Source organism: Numida meleagris, chromosome 4 (assembly GCF_002078875.1).
Source record: "Numida meleagris isolate 19003 breed g44 Domestic line chromosome 4, NumMel1.0, whole genome shotgun sequence".
NCBI classification, from domain to species: Eukaryota; Metazoa; Chordata; class Aves; order Galliformes; family Numididae; genus Numida; species Numida meleagris.
In genome coordinates, this window is record NC_034412.1 from 84,174,878 (window position 1) to 84,189,734 (window position 14,857).

The 14,857-nt window shown below is 36.6% G+C and overlaps 1 long non-coding RNA gene across 1 annotated transcript; it reads left to right on the forward strand.

The window, feature by feature from the left end:
- Positions 1,763-6,445, forward strand: LOC110397363. The gene is made up of 3 exons (XR_002437729.1): positions 1,763-1,837; positions 4,281-4,347; positions 6,202-6,445. It is a non-coding gene; the product is annotated as an uncharacterized LOC110397363 (long non-coding RNA).

The window sequence follows — 14,857 nt, forward strand, 5'->3', positions numbered from 1 at the left end:
GGTTTCTGGTGTGCAGTTTAAAACTTGCCATTTTTCTCTATTCCTTTTTCAAGTCTTTGTTCAAGGTACTATTTTATATTCACAGAAAATGTTACTGTAGGACTCCGGAAGGATTATACTTTCTTAGGGTTTATCTTTAACTACTAGACTTACAGAGCATGGAAAGTCTATCACCTAATATACCTCTCCCAGTGTATTTAGTCCTTCAAACTTTGATGAAAAAATAGCTAATTACTTATCTAATGTTCAAGAGTAATTTTAATTAATCTAATCTAGTAATAAAATCATAGAATGGCTTAGGTTGGAAGGGACCTTAAAGATCATTGAGTTCCAACCCCCTGCCATGGGCAGTGTTGCCATCCACCAGCTCAGGCTGCCCAGGGTCCCATCCAACTTGGCCTTGAATGCCTCCAGAAATGGGGCACCCATAACCTCTCGTGGCAGCCTGTTCCAGCACCTCACCACCCTCTGAGTAAAAAATTTCTTCCTAGTATCTAACTTAAATCTATCCTCTTTTTGTTTAAAGCCATGCCCTCTTGTCCTATCACTATCAGACTGTTTAGAAAGTCAGTCTTGTAAGCTCCTGCTTGTAAGCTCCCTTCAGGAACTGGAAGGCAACAGAGAGGTCTCTCTGGAGTCTTCTCTTCTCCAAGGTAAATAAGCCCAGCTCCCTCAGCCTGTCTTCATAGGAGAGGTGTTCCAGCCCTTTGATCATCTTCGTGGCCCTTCTCTGGACCCAGCTCTGCGTCCTTCCTGTGCCGAAGGCCCCAGGCTTGGACTCCGTACTCAGATGGGGCCTCACAAGGGCAGAATAGCCCCTAAAGTACTTCTGCACACATTTCCAGTGTTTATTCCAGTATTTTCAGAGAATTTTCTTTGCCAGTCACTGTCAATAAAAGTGATTGTTAGAAGTGCTTGACATTACTGGCTGATATGACTGACTGAGATTCTTAATGTAATGCCAACTTTATCATTTTGTTTTGCACATGTCTGCAGTCACTTAGCTTCCTACTTAGGTTGTTGGCATATATATCTTTTTATATAATTGAATATTTGTTTGCAGAGCTATTTTCAGGAAAAGCAATAAAAGGTTTTCTCAAAGGTTATCTCGCAGCCTTGATACGTTTAGTCTCTTATGTCCTCTTATGTTAGAGGAAGACAGCTAAGAAAATGTCTCCTTTCTTGCAGTCTATCTTCTTGAAAAATAAACGAGTCTATTACAAACTCCTAGCAGAGATAAGCATTTGGGAGAAAGAGGTGAGAACTGGTGAAGTTGTAAGGAAGCAGAACGTCCTGTTGTGCTCCAAAAGAGTTGGAATAGAAAATGGAGGGTTTGGATGAACTCTGAAGTTTGAATTTAGTCTAGGTGATCACTCATTATTTCCTCAGGCTAAAGTGAAGCCAATCTGAGGTAACTCCATAAATGAGACAATATCTGAGTATTGGACCTTGAGATGGAGGATGTCAGTGTACTGCTCTCTGTTGGAAATGGAGATATGAAGGATTTTTCCTTTAAGAACAGATTTAACTGCAGATGTACAGCTCAAGAAAAATGCTGTCTGAGAACCTTGAATATGAGGTTGAAAAAAATGTGAAGTGATGGACCATTAAGACTCTATTCTGTGGCAGTTCAGGTTAGGAAGGAGAAAACTCAAAGTGACTGGCAGCCAGAGAGGAGAAAGAGGTTAAGAGGTGAGAGGAATGCAGAGCCTTCAGGGAGCAATTGATTTCCTTGTATTCAATTTGTTTGTGTTTTTCCATCAGTGGGGAATGACCATAAGTCCACCTACAGTTTTGATCAACTCTGCATGACTTCTTCAGTCTGCATACCAGAGAGGTGAGCGTTTCTGACTTTCAGCAACACAACAGAGGGGAATTCCATGTGGATTCTGACAGTGCATGCAGTATCTGAAAGTGTCCATGGTGGGAAATGGGACAAAGACTTTTGGATCCGGTTTACTAATATATATATATGTGTGTTGGCAGAGAATACTTACCATTTCCATTGTGGAGGTAGTTGAAAGGCCAAACTCCAAAGGCTTTCTTAAAAATGAAAGTTTACCCTTTTAGAGATTGCTTTAATGACACAAGCAGGGCTCTCATTTATTTGGGGAGTTATGCATGAAACACTAAATCTGAAACATGAAGTCAACTAAACCAGGAAATAATGATACTTAAATGATGTTTAGCAGGGTCTGTTGGGATGGGACAAGAGAAAATGATTTCAAACTAAAAGAGGGGAATTTTAGACTGGATATAAGGAAAAAGTTTTTTACAATAAGCGTGCTGAGGCACTGGGACAGGTTACCCAGAGAGGTGGTAGATGCCCCAGTTCTTGGAGACATTCAAGGTCAGGCTGCACGGGGCTCTGAGCAACCTGATCTAGTTCTGGGTGTCTCTGTTCACTGTAGGGGAGTTGGACTGGATGGCCTTTAAAGGTTCCTTCCAACTCAAACAATTCTGTTATTCTATGAATGTCAGTCCCCTTGCATGCTTTTTATCTCATTGACGTCTTAATTTTGGAAGGTTTTATGTATGACATTAAAACGAAGTGTAGAGTTAATTTTCATATGTGGCATACAAAAAGACAGACTCCAAGTAGCTGTATGCATTTAGATCAATTTCATGAAAGAGAAAGAATCGTCTTAAGTTCTAGATTGTTTATATTCCTGAGGCATTTTTTTTGGTTATTGTGAAGAGACTAACTGATAATGTTAATGTGCCTGCCAAACAATTTAGTTAGCTATAACTGGATGTTAAACCATTATTTTTTGCACAGCTGCATTTATGCTCAGTACTCTAAGAATTAGATACGTATAAAAGTACCACTAGGCCAGGACTATCTTCCTGATGACAATCAGAATGATCATGAGGTGGAAAGTTTCTGGGGACTCTGTTGGAGGCAGAGTAGGTGCATGTGTGAGGGGACTGTTCTCAATGTGAGAGCTGATCCAAAACAATGTGCCACTTCAGCAGTCTGTTCAGAAGTTATCTAATCAAACACTCTGAAGAAATGCTCTAGCAAATCACAAAGACAGCTGGTAGGCAAATGTAGATGAGAACAATATCAGACTCTGAAGTTGAGTACAAAATAGTTGTAAAACAGTCCTCAGTTAGTTAAAAACCTGTTTACTTTCAAACCTTGAAAATGACATTGCTTGAATGACAAATGTCAACAGTATAAGACACAATTTAAGACTAATTTGTATAAAATTAGTGATTACTTTCGAAAGTATACTCATGATTGTGGTACCTTGATTGAACTATAACACAGACAAATATTTATATTGTCAAGACTTCTGAGACTTTTCTGTTCATCAGTATGTAGGTGTTGCTGATTAGGTCTACAGTAGGTTTTATTGTGCTGGTTAACTGCCTATTCCATGGTGGTCTATGCTTTTCAATGACAAATGACTCTGTGTAATTTGGGTGCTATATCATTAAGACAAGGAAGGGTATTTATGTTTTCCTGTATGCAATGTAACTGTGATTGCACACTCGCTTTGGGGGAATTATGTGCTTATTATGACAAACAGTGGATTTTCAAGTATTTAAGATCTTTTTTTGGAAAGAATCCCTCCTATATGTATATATTGAAGGTATTGCTGTGACACAGCATGAAAACTTATGGTATAGTTATCTAAAAAAATTTGTCCACTCCCTATAACATGTTTAGATTTCTTTTTTAGACTCTATAAAATTTTAGCTAGCACTAAACATAGAACTTCATTCATCATCACACAAGCAAAGGCTGCCAAAGGAAGCCTACTCTTCCTGAGCTAAAAGTGGCAACACTCCAGTATTGGCAGAAATCAAATGAATCATTTCCTGCTTTTAGTTTTAGATAAATAATCAAAAAAGATTGTCTAGATTCTGATCCAAAAGTAATTTTTCATAGCAAGGATTAAGACTACAGCTACAAAGACTTTAAATGGGGAATGTTTTCCTGTTAATTACTTGACTGGAAAGGCCCTGAGGAACATATAGTCAGATCAAACTATCAAAATCCAATTTAAAATAAAATGTTAAATAATCATATCGGTTTCTAGGTAGAGTAACATGAAGTGCACTGAAACAGAGAAGTCTGGAGATTTCCTCTGCTCTAATTGCACTGTCTGAACGTGGCCCTACAGGTACTTGTTGGTTCTGCCCGCTCTGAAGGCAGAGCAGATGCAGGGGCTGCCTCTGCTGAGAGTAGATAGTCGTGACTGTGCTGAAGTACATATTTAGGAATTGTCATCTGAAACTCTCCCTTGTTCTTTCATTTTTTCCCTCTCTAGTATCCAACATGAAGAGAGTGTCTGGACAATTGACAAGGGGATGTGTGGCTGCATCTGCTTATGTGTGGTAAGGGGAGTGCTAATTTAAGGGACTGGAGAAGTGTTGGATGAAGTAATCCTGAAACCACAAGTGGAGAATATGAAATGAACAGAGGGAAATGTGGAAGCTAGGACATGAGAGTACAGGTCAAAAGAAGACACTAGTAGTATGGCAGTAGCCAGAGGAGAAGCATGGAGAAGATTTGAATTGAAGGAATTACTAGAACTGCACTGAGGTCAAAGGACAGTAGAATGGTGAGGAAGGGTAAGGTCAGTGATGTAACAGATGAGACTTGAGACAAGAAGAGGACAGGTTCCTCTGCTTGCCAGAACACCTGTGAACCTCATCCCTCTTTTGGTTTCATTCTAATTGCCATGAAACTCACAGATGAAGTACGCTCCTTACCCAGTTGTCATACCTGCCTCGCCTAATGGATGATGACCTTTTAATATCAGTTTATTATGAATGTGCATGAGATCTAGCCATCAGCAAGAATTGTTTCTTTGGTCTCTATGGGTGTTTCTCACAGCTATAACAGTTATGCCCTAGCAGTCCTTTGGGAAATGTTACACATCTCAGATGGATAACTTTGTGTGACAATTTCCTACTTTCACAACAAAACAACTCAGTATTTTTTTAATAGTAGCGTATAATGGAGTCTAGTTTGGCAACCCAACAGAATGTGAGCTCTAGTGGAGCTTGGCTATACACAAAACAGTAAAGTTATGATAATGAAGTCTTGCAGTCCATGTTGCTCCTATCAACAGGGATAGAATAATCACTGTGCAACTGGGATTCTCTAGCACTTACCCAGCTTTGAAAATAAGTTTGCTCACAGCTGGGCAATCTCCCACTCCCTTACGGGAATGCTTTGGGACTGGAAATGTGAGACATCTCAGACACAGCAGCAAAGCAAATCCATTTATCCTCATTCTCAAGATATAATCTGAATCATGAAACATTTCTCTGTAATGATTGCTTCAGCGGAAGAGCAATAATTTATATATGTAATATAAAAATTATATATTACAGTTTTGTGGCTGAATCTAGATTTTCAGTTTAGGATTTTGATTGTAGGACAGAAATCTATAAAATTGTCTTTTCTGAGTTTATGACCCCAAACCCCAGCATTCTTGCACAAATCACAAAATTACAAGTCTGAAGGGAATGTTTTTCTGAGATTTTGTTTGGATCTGTGTGAGGCACTTTTACTCATTCTAGAATCCAAATCACAAGAGTATTCTTGGCATAAGTCTTGCAGTTGAAACCACTTAGAAATATGACAGAATATTGACTCGATATGTGGTTTTGGATAATTTCAAAGAGTAAAAGGTGTGATTGGCTGTCATTTCTGGGACACAGCATGCTATTAACTCTTCGCATATCAACTAGAAACAGAAGAACAGCACTGCATCTTCACAATTCATACAATCTCAGCATTCTGAAATCAATGTCAATACATGGGTGACAAGATATTCCATCTCTAACCACAGCACTAAACATTGCCAAATCTGGTGATTTTATGGCTAGTCTTTTGAGATCTAGTATTCTTTTTAATACTTGAGCTTCTTAAATTAAGTATTACATTAAAAAATCATTCAAAAAAAAAAAAAAGCCTCAATTATTGGTTGAATGTCTGTTTTTGTGGTTGCAGAAAGAAGCTTAAAAATATGACCATACTACAGACTGAGAATAATATAACTAAAGTCACTTTCTTTATAAATCTGAAGTGCAAGCCAGTCTCATAACTTTTGGGATCTGACTCATGATTTTTAAGTGCTTGGGATTGGCAGTAACATACCAATATGTTTTATATCAAAATTCAGCTTCAGAAAAACATAATTTTTACTGTCTAGAAATTTATAGTGTGTCTTGCTACAGGAATACAAGGCATAGAAGGAGAGGAAAAATATGAGGAATCTCTCCCCAAACCAAATCCTGTCAGCATTTTTGCTCATGGAACTACAGTCTGAAGGAGCATCCAAGTTTCTAATCTTGTACCATGGGGTGAAGATTGCCTAACATGGTGAGTATGGCTTTGCAGAGTGGTTGCTCTATCCTCTCCATGCTGTGGCATTACAGCTGGCTCCATGGGGAAGCACTGAACGGCCTGAAACTACCTTCCCTCTGCACCCAGCCTGGGCTGTGAGTGAATACCTCACTTCTGCCCACAGTAACGAAGCCTGGTGTCTTCCAATATAAATATTGTTTCTTGGTTACTAATATAAATAAATGTATTGCACATTACATTTTTGGAGAAAAATGTGCAAGACCAACATTTCTGCAGTCAAAAGAAGAGGTCCTCCCTCTGTTTCTCTCCAGTCTTCATGCATGCAAATTTCCCCTTGAGTCACCAGGAAGTTACATGACTAAAAAAACCCTACAGAATCACGCAAAAGCATTTGTGAAAATAATTATTAGACTTTGATAAAGCATTTCTTCCAGAGAGTAGAAATATCCTTACAAAAAGGTATTTCCTTTATATTTTAATAATATTTTAATGAAATAGTTGTAAATTCTGCAGTTTACAACTCTCTGATGAGAAAAATGAATCACTTGTTCACAAAACAGAAAATAAGATAAATAAGAAGATAAGTAGCATAGTTAGGAGTGTGATTTATTGTCGTTCACATCCTACAGTATGTCCTCAAATTCTTTCAATATTTAGAATAGGAAACAAAACGTAGATTCATTCTTATCCCAGTGAACATGAAAATACTTTTATTTCATGAATTTCTACTGTTCCTGTAATTCCATTTAAACTTACCTTAATTATATTCTTCATAATTGCAATAGATAACAGTGCTGGGAAGAAAGAGACAACTAGAGAAGAAGAAAGATTTGTAATATCAACCTTTAAAAACCAAATAACTGTTTTTATATTAGGATTGGGACTGAATTGTCTTCTCATATCCAAAGCTAAATCTGTGGTTTGTAAAGAATTAGTGGTCAGTCAATGTTAACACTACATTGTTTGAATTTTATTAAATGAATCACTTGAAGACATAAAAGTGTGGTCATGTTGTGTTTTAAAGAATTCACGCCTCTTGTATGTGTATGATGTAGTAAGCACTTTAATAATAGTGTTTTCTCAATCTAGTTGTGTAAGGTGAGGTTGCAGATCTCTTTCTTTACTTGGTGGAAACCAATGTGGTTCCATTGTTGTTGATTTTTGTTTTATTTTAATTTAGTTATTTCTTTTCTGGTTTTGCGCAAGGTGTTGGTTTGGGATGTGGTATTTTGGAGCCAAAAAGCCAAATTCTCAACTGATGTCTCAGTCCAGGTTTCAAGGCTTGTGTGTAGAGAAGGAGCTTAAAAAATGCCTTAGGCTGAACATTTTCCTTCATCCTTAGCAAAAGAGATTGCCTCACTGGGAAAAACCTCTTGTTGATGCTATCCTCATTTTTTTTGTAGATGCCTTTATGGGAACTCACACATGATCAGTACTGTCAAGGCTTAGAGGGGTAGGGTTTTAATCAGTGTCTCACTTTTATTATTCACACCTAGGTAAATATTTCAGATGTTTAGAAGGAAACTTACTGCTTGCTTTTCATATATTTCCTTTAATAATAGTATAGGTCAAGAAGAGAGAGCTAGATGGGGATTTGAACACACCTCTTAGAAGTGCCTGTTTACCAATCACAAGAAAGGGAGTTTGGTTATGTGACTTTAAGTCGTCCTAATAATTCCCCTGGGAAGGAAAGTCCAGTATATAGCTACTTGAGTACCAAAATTTGGTGTTCAAAATGAAAAGCATTAATTCTGATGTTGTTCTGAATTTATTAAGGACGGTGTTTGTCTGTGGTTTCTGTTGTATTTGTTTTGCTGTTTCTGTGCATGGCTCAGATATGCTCCTTCAGAGGAGGAGCATACGCTGGCATTTCCAGAGTATGATGCTGTGCGTACTTCTACTCGACTACTTCCATAAAAATGTATCAGAATGCTAAAACAAGATAATATTTATTGAAAGCATGGCTAGTTTGAACTGTGAATTTGGCAATGCTCAGTATATCAGCTCTTGTTGGAATTTGACATCCCATCTGAGGATTATCTGAAACAGCATCAATTATGAACAACTCTTGGCTTCCTAGAAGATTTCCATTAGTGCATGTTTAACAACCTGTATTTAGTAAATAATTGCCTGGAGCTAGAGGCTAAACTAAATGAAAACAAACTGCATGAGTTAGGAGCCATGCCATACAGTGAGGAGCAAGCAAGAAAAAATGGACTCTGCATGAACAAAACAAAGATATTCTAGCTCTGCTCACATGCAAATTAATTCTTTGTAATACAAAAGTGAAGACAATGCTATTTCATAGTTCTGTTAAGATGCAAAAGCTATTGGCTATGGAACCAAAGATAGTCAGAATTATTACTACTATTATTTGAAATCTATATTTCTGTAACTAGTGGGCTCCACAGAACATTACTTACCAGAGAGAGAATAGATGACATAAAGTATTTAAAAGGATATCTACCAGGAGAATGTGGACTCTTTCTATTCAGGGTGTGCCTGGTGTCAGAGCATGACACAGATGATATCACCATTACTATCTACTAATTGATATGAGGTGAAACAACCATAAAACTTGGGAACCATTTTAATGTTCAGCTGGAAAATTAGTACAAAAAGAATACAAGCACCCAAAAAATCCAAGAAATGTGTAGAAAAGAAATCAAGGAGGAAGTAGCTGATGGGTGTAGTGGTCAGATAGGAATCTGAGGAACATGTAATATAATACTGCTCACCTGAAAGCATTCACAAATCATCAGTCAATTCTGGAATGCCACGAGTTTAAGACATTTTTTGATATAATAAATATAGGACTCCTTTTGTACTTTAAACTCTCAAGATCAGAGCATTTTGAGCCACATTTTTTTATAGTAAGTTGCAAGCCATAATATTATGTTTGAAAAGAATGAAAGCTAAGAGTCTTACTTTGCTCGAGAAAAGAAAAAGAATTTTGAAAAAACACTTGTTGGGTGACTTGAAATAAAAGTCATAAAATTTGGCAAGGTAGAGAGAGATTGATCTGGAAATTACTGTAGCTGAGAAAAATTTCTGGCAGTCAGCGTGTGAGAATTTGAAAATACGGTTAGATCATTTTTGTGAAAACAGCAGTAAACATGTATAGGGCTGAAAAAAGCTCTAGTAATTTTAGAGTTCTGATATTTGACTTCTCCACAAATGATTCCTGTTTTATGAAAAATGTACTTATTACTCATAAATATTAGTTTCATTACTTAGTCCTATAATTTTCAAGAAAAGAGTTTTTCACTTGGCTATGCTTTTATCCTGTATGATTTGTCTCATACTATGTTTCCTGTTTGGTTTCGGAACAGAGGCAACATTAAGGAGTATGCTTTTGGTATAAAACTTTTAGGTAAGAGAAAAAGAATGTAAATGCTTTTTCATCATGAATCCAGTAGTATCAAAAAGACAGATGAAAAAATGTTTAAATCATATAAATCAGACTTTAGCTCTAATTTTTAATATCAAAAAGGTTTTACCAACTTGGATGAGTCTGTTTGACTGCTGAAATCAGTAGTGATCTAGGGAGACAAAAAACATATTATATTACACCATCTTGAGATGTGGATATAATCTGTTTTGCGGTGGAACCAAAAACATCTTTAAACTCTAATTAGCAATGGTTGATTATGAAAGTTTTTATTTTTGGAGAGAATTTAAGAATTTTTTAATTCTTTTTTTTCTCTTGAATTGAATGAAGAATCCAGGCTGCTTAGACATTTTCATCGCTGCATTGCTGAATGCTCAAATTGTTTGCTAAATAATTATTTTATACATTTTTTATTTTTTTTCTAATGAAAAAAAATGCCCTCCTCCTTTCAGCTAGGCAATTAAATGTCAAGTTTCCTCCTGAAGGGCACATTTTATGGAGAAGTTACGAATCTCTGAAATTAAGTTTGTAATGGAAAATGTGACAAACTTGACTATATGCAAAAATACATTCTTAACACTTAATGCATGAAGGACTGAATATATAAAATGTATTTCCGATGTACTGTACGTTTGTTACATATTAAACACTTAAAAATGGAAAAAGCAGCACCTATTCCAACTTTTTTTAAAATATTTGCTTAATATAGCCAGAATACATTGAAAATTGTAGGACTGAAGAGTACAGGGTAAGTGTTTAAATAACATCAAATGCAGTAAAATGTTTCATTTGAAATGTTAAGCAGGTGATAAAAATGTCACTGAGAATTACTATTTGGTTTGCTGTAAAAGAATATAATTAGGAGAAAATGCATAAGGAAAGTTTAATCACTAAAGCAGAATTTGCATAAATAAGGTGTGTTTGCATTTGTTCAGATATTCAATTTTGCAGCAGGTCAGAACTTTTACCTATAGCTGAGCTCAGGTGCTGCAGCACATTGTGGTGGGACTGGACACTTCCATCTTCATAAGCATCAAGATGTGGGAACAGTGCAGCAGCTCATGGCGTGCATTCCTGCCTCCTTTCAGACAGACTGTGGAATAGAGGTAATACAGGAAAAGTTTCTTCCACACCCTCTTTCAAATATGAACATGCCAGAGGAGACAGAAGAAAACTGAAGGCAATGTGAATCTCCTTCAAGAGAGGGCGGCAAAGAGGAAGAGAGGCTGGCAAAGAAGATTTAAAGAGAAATATGCCTGGCACCTTTAGGCAGTGATTAGACTTCGTCACTAAAAAAAGAAAGGAAAAAAATTGAATTGAAGGGAGATATAACTCATGGGTGAGTAATATGGTCTGTCCACTCATTAGACAAACGGAAAATACATGTGCTCTACATGTTGCCTTGTAGCTCTCATTTTTAAGTTCAGGAAGGCACAAAGAGACTTGAGGGACACTTTGATCCTAGGTCCTTAATACAATTTAATGGTTTTGATATAAATGATATTCGTGGGACAAGCATAATTTTAGAAGCTAAAATAAAGCAATTAGTATTATCAATTCATATACTCCTATTTCTAGAGATTTTGCAGTTTCCTCTCCACTGACATACACTATTTTTTTCCTCCAGTTGTCTATGATTAATTACTCTTTCCATCTCAGAAGGAGGAGAGTATCTTGCCTTCTGTCCTACTAGCATCCTCCTGAATGCTCACTTCTGTTTTCTCTCAAAATACTTACTCAGCTACCTTGCCTGCCTTTGCTGACACCATTGAGTTACTGTGCAAGGAGAAAGGTCTTTTCTTTCATTAAATAACAGTCCTCATTATTATTTTGAGAGCAAATGTGAGTTGCTGCTACTTCCTCTATCCTTTTCCTCAAGGCATAAGATGTTTTAATTGCCCTGCCATTTCTTCTTTCTCCTCAAGATCAGTTTCATTTTCGGTAGGTAGACTTAGACAAGTCTTGGATTTGACTCAGTTAAAAACTCTGTATGTTTGGCCTCTGTATCATGGAAGCACAAACAAAGCAGCTAAACACTGTGGAAAGTTGTTGTTCTGTGTTTTCACTGGCCATGCACAAATTTCTGCAGTGTAGAACCCAAACATATTTTGTTTTGAATGGTGTCTGCTGGAACGACATACTTTGTGGTCATATGCTAAACTGTGAGTAGACTATAAACTACTGTTAACTTCTTTTTGCTCTTCTCAGTAGTTATTCTTGTTCTTGGTAGTGGGATCCAGTCTAAAGTTCAGACTCTGTCTAGATCCTGCTAAGAACGATCTGGAGAAGAGACAGAATTGCAAGAATTTCAGTACTGGTATTTGATTGTTACAACCTCTTCACATTAACCTTGAACCCATTCATTCTTCTCCTTTCTACTTTTGTTGTTGAAAAGCAAACAAACAAAGTCCATGCACAGAAGTTTCACTTTTTTACTTAATAGCTTTTCTTCTTTAAAAGCTGATGACTTGTTATGAAATAATATTCCACTTTTATTGAAAGTTTTCCTTGCCTTTGTTAAAATAACTGTTGAGCACAGTTATTTCTTAACCAACAGCTTTATTGGTTTAATTGTCTCTACTTAAAAACTTATGCACAGCCTTCCAAGCTGCATTAAGCTCACTAAATTTGCATTTGGACTCAACTTTAAGCTACCAAAAATACAGATGTTCGAGTACCATATGCTTTACAACACTACAGGTAGAAGCAGTAACTGAGCTGTATGTAGATGGCTAGCACGAAATCTTTAAATATTTTATAGTATATATTTTTTCATATAAAAGGGAGTGATAGAGTATTTATTACGTATAGGCAGTATGTAGGCCTACTGTATATTTGATATTCTATCAGAGGAGTGTTTTAATATTCTGTGAAAGGCTGGTGCTTTTAACGACAGTTTAATCTACCAGACTTTTTAAATGTCTTGGTTTCATTTATTCTATGCTTCATATTTTCAAATTTTGTATCCTACATTCCAGATCCTTTCTTTTCATGGTGGTAGTGGCTTTATAGAAGCATGTGTATCCGTGAAAGGAGAATTATCAACATATTAGTAGTCAGATTTTAGCCATTCTGGTACAATACAGGAGAACACAGGAAGCAGAATGGATATTTTATTTCCTTCCTAACATAGGGATATTTCTGAAATTTGTAATAAATACGGCAGATAATTACAATGTCTCTACTTTTCTCATAAAGAGTATTGGAACCCTTAACTGGAAAAGCCCATAGAATTTTTCTGTTTAACTGAAGTTCTAACTTGATGCCCTGTTAAAACAATGTTGGTTATTCCTGGAGTGTTACCAGGTGTTGAAAACCACCTTGTCTTATTCATGCTGAACTTAGTCTCCTTAAATGTAAGTCCTCAAGCAGACTGTTGGATGTCATATAAAAGGCAACAGAATTTGCTGTGATTAAAAGTGAAGCTGTTGGGACACGACCTTTTAACACTGTGTTTATTAACATGAATGGAAAGATCTCTAATAACCTTTTCTTGAACAGAGCCGTAATTATGAGGAGAATTAGTAGATGAAAATAAGGATATCACAACTGGTGTCAGATAGAATATAAATAAAAGAAGTAAAGCAAAGTAGAATGCATTTAGTCAGCATTTTTTCTTTTAATTTTGACTGCTTTTAATAAATGTTTGTATAATGTTCTGAACAGGTGCTTTAAGGTCTGATTTTAGTTTCACAGCAGTGGGTGAGATATCACTAATCACTCTCAGAGAGAGAGAAGTAGATAATATAAAGATAAAAGAGCGTTTTAGAAGTAAACATATTTACTTCATGACAGTTTCTTTCATGCTTACATTTCCTACTTTCCTGATGATCCAGAGACATCTCTACCCTGGCAATCAGAAGATTTGACTTCTATCATAAATTTGCTGCAGGACTCTGGATAAATACAATGTTCAGTGTACTCTAGGTGACGGAGTGATTATAAACACATCCACATCACATTACTGTTTCCAACATCCGTAACAGTAAGAAAGATTCATAAGCCCACGGTAAAATGGAGGCACAAATCTTCTCAATCTAGACATGCTCAAGGTAAGTTGGCATTGTCTCCAAACTAGGGATGTAATATGACATTGTTTACTACTGTTATTCAGTAAAGACAATTCATGATGTCTATTCCCTTACCAAATCTCGAGCAGTCTGAGAGGCAGGCTTCAACTGCTCACTGCAGAATGAACTAACTTTGGTCAAATTCATCTAGCCATTTAGAAAAGACAACAGCTCCATCAGAAACCTGCTGATAGCCAAACAGAACAGCCCAGCTCCATGCTCTGTGTAAAAATGCTCTGTATCCTTTTATAAATAGGTCAGATTAGTATGGTTATAATTACTTAAGGTTTAACTTTGGTAGGAACCAGAGCTCAGTTCCATGCTTTTCATCATACTGGGTGGGCAAAAATGAAATGTTTGTCAGTGGTGTGCTTTCCTTAAATCTGAGTCAAGTGACAAAGTTTCAGACAATCTTGTTGCAGGTTCTCTTAACATCTGCTTCGGTTATTTGCTCGTTGTTTTGACGTCCTTACAATCAGTGCTTTAAGAGCACACTGACATATAAATTAATGTACACTGGAGACAGGTCTAACCTATTAGAAATGTAGGTACAACAGGATTATAAATGTTACTTGATACCTTAAAAAGCCCAAGATACCTGACCGGTGTGTAGGTTCTGCTGCTTGATGTAGTCAGGTGATAACATATGTACACTCGTGTTGCCTACTTCAGCAAGTGTCAAAAGTTCATACTAAGTACTACATAAATTATCACCTAATTAAATGCTGTTATGGTTTGGATTGGGAGGGAAGTGTAAACTTGATTCTCCTTAGAGAGCTATATGCAGAAATATGATGTAGAATTAATTTTACGAATAAAGGTCAAAGATCAAAGTCTGAACGTATTTGTTGGAAGGAGGAGCTGGAAGGGAATCTTTGCTTCCTTAATTAAATCCTTTTCTGCTCATGAAAACACCAAGAGGTTAATTTGGTTTTATGCGTGCTCCTCCGTTCTGTTGCAGAGATGTCAGGAGCATGGTTCTGTTACTGGCACTACTTATACCTCAAAGGCTTTCTGAACTTCCCATTACTATTCTTACATCAGTATTTAATTAATCATAGTTAT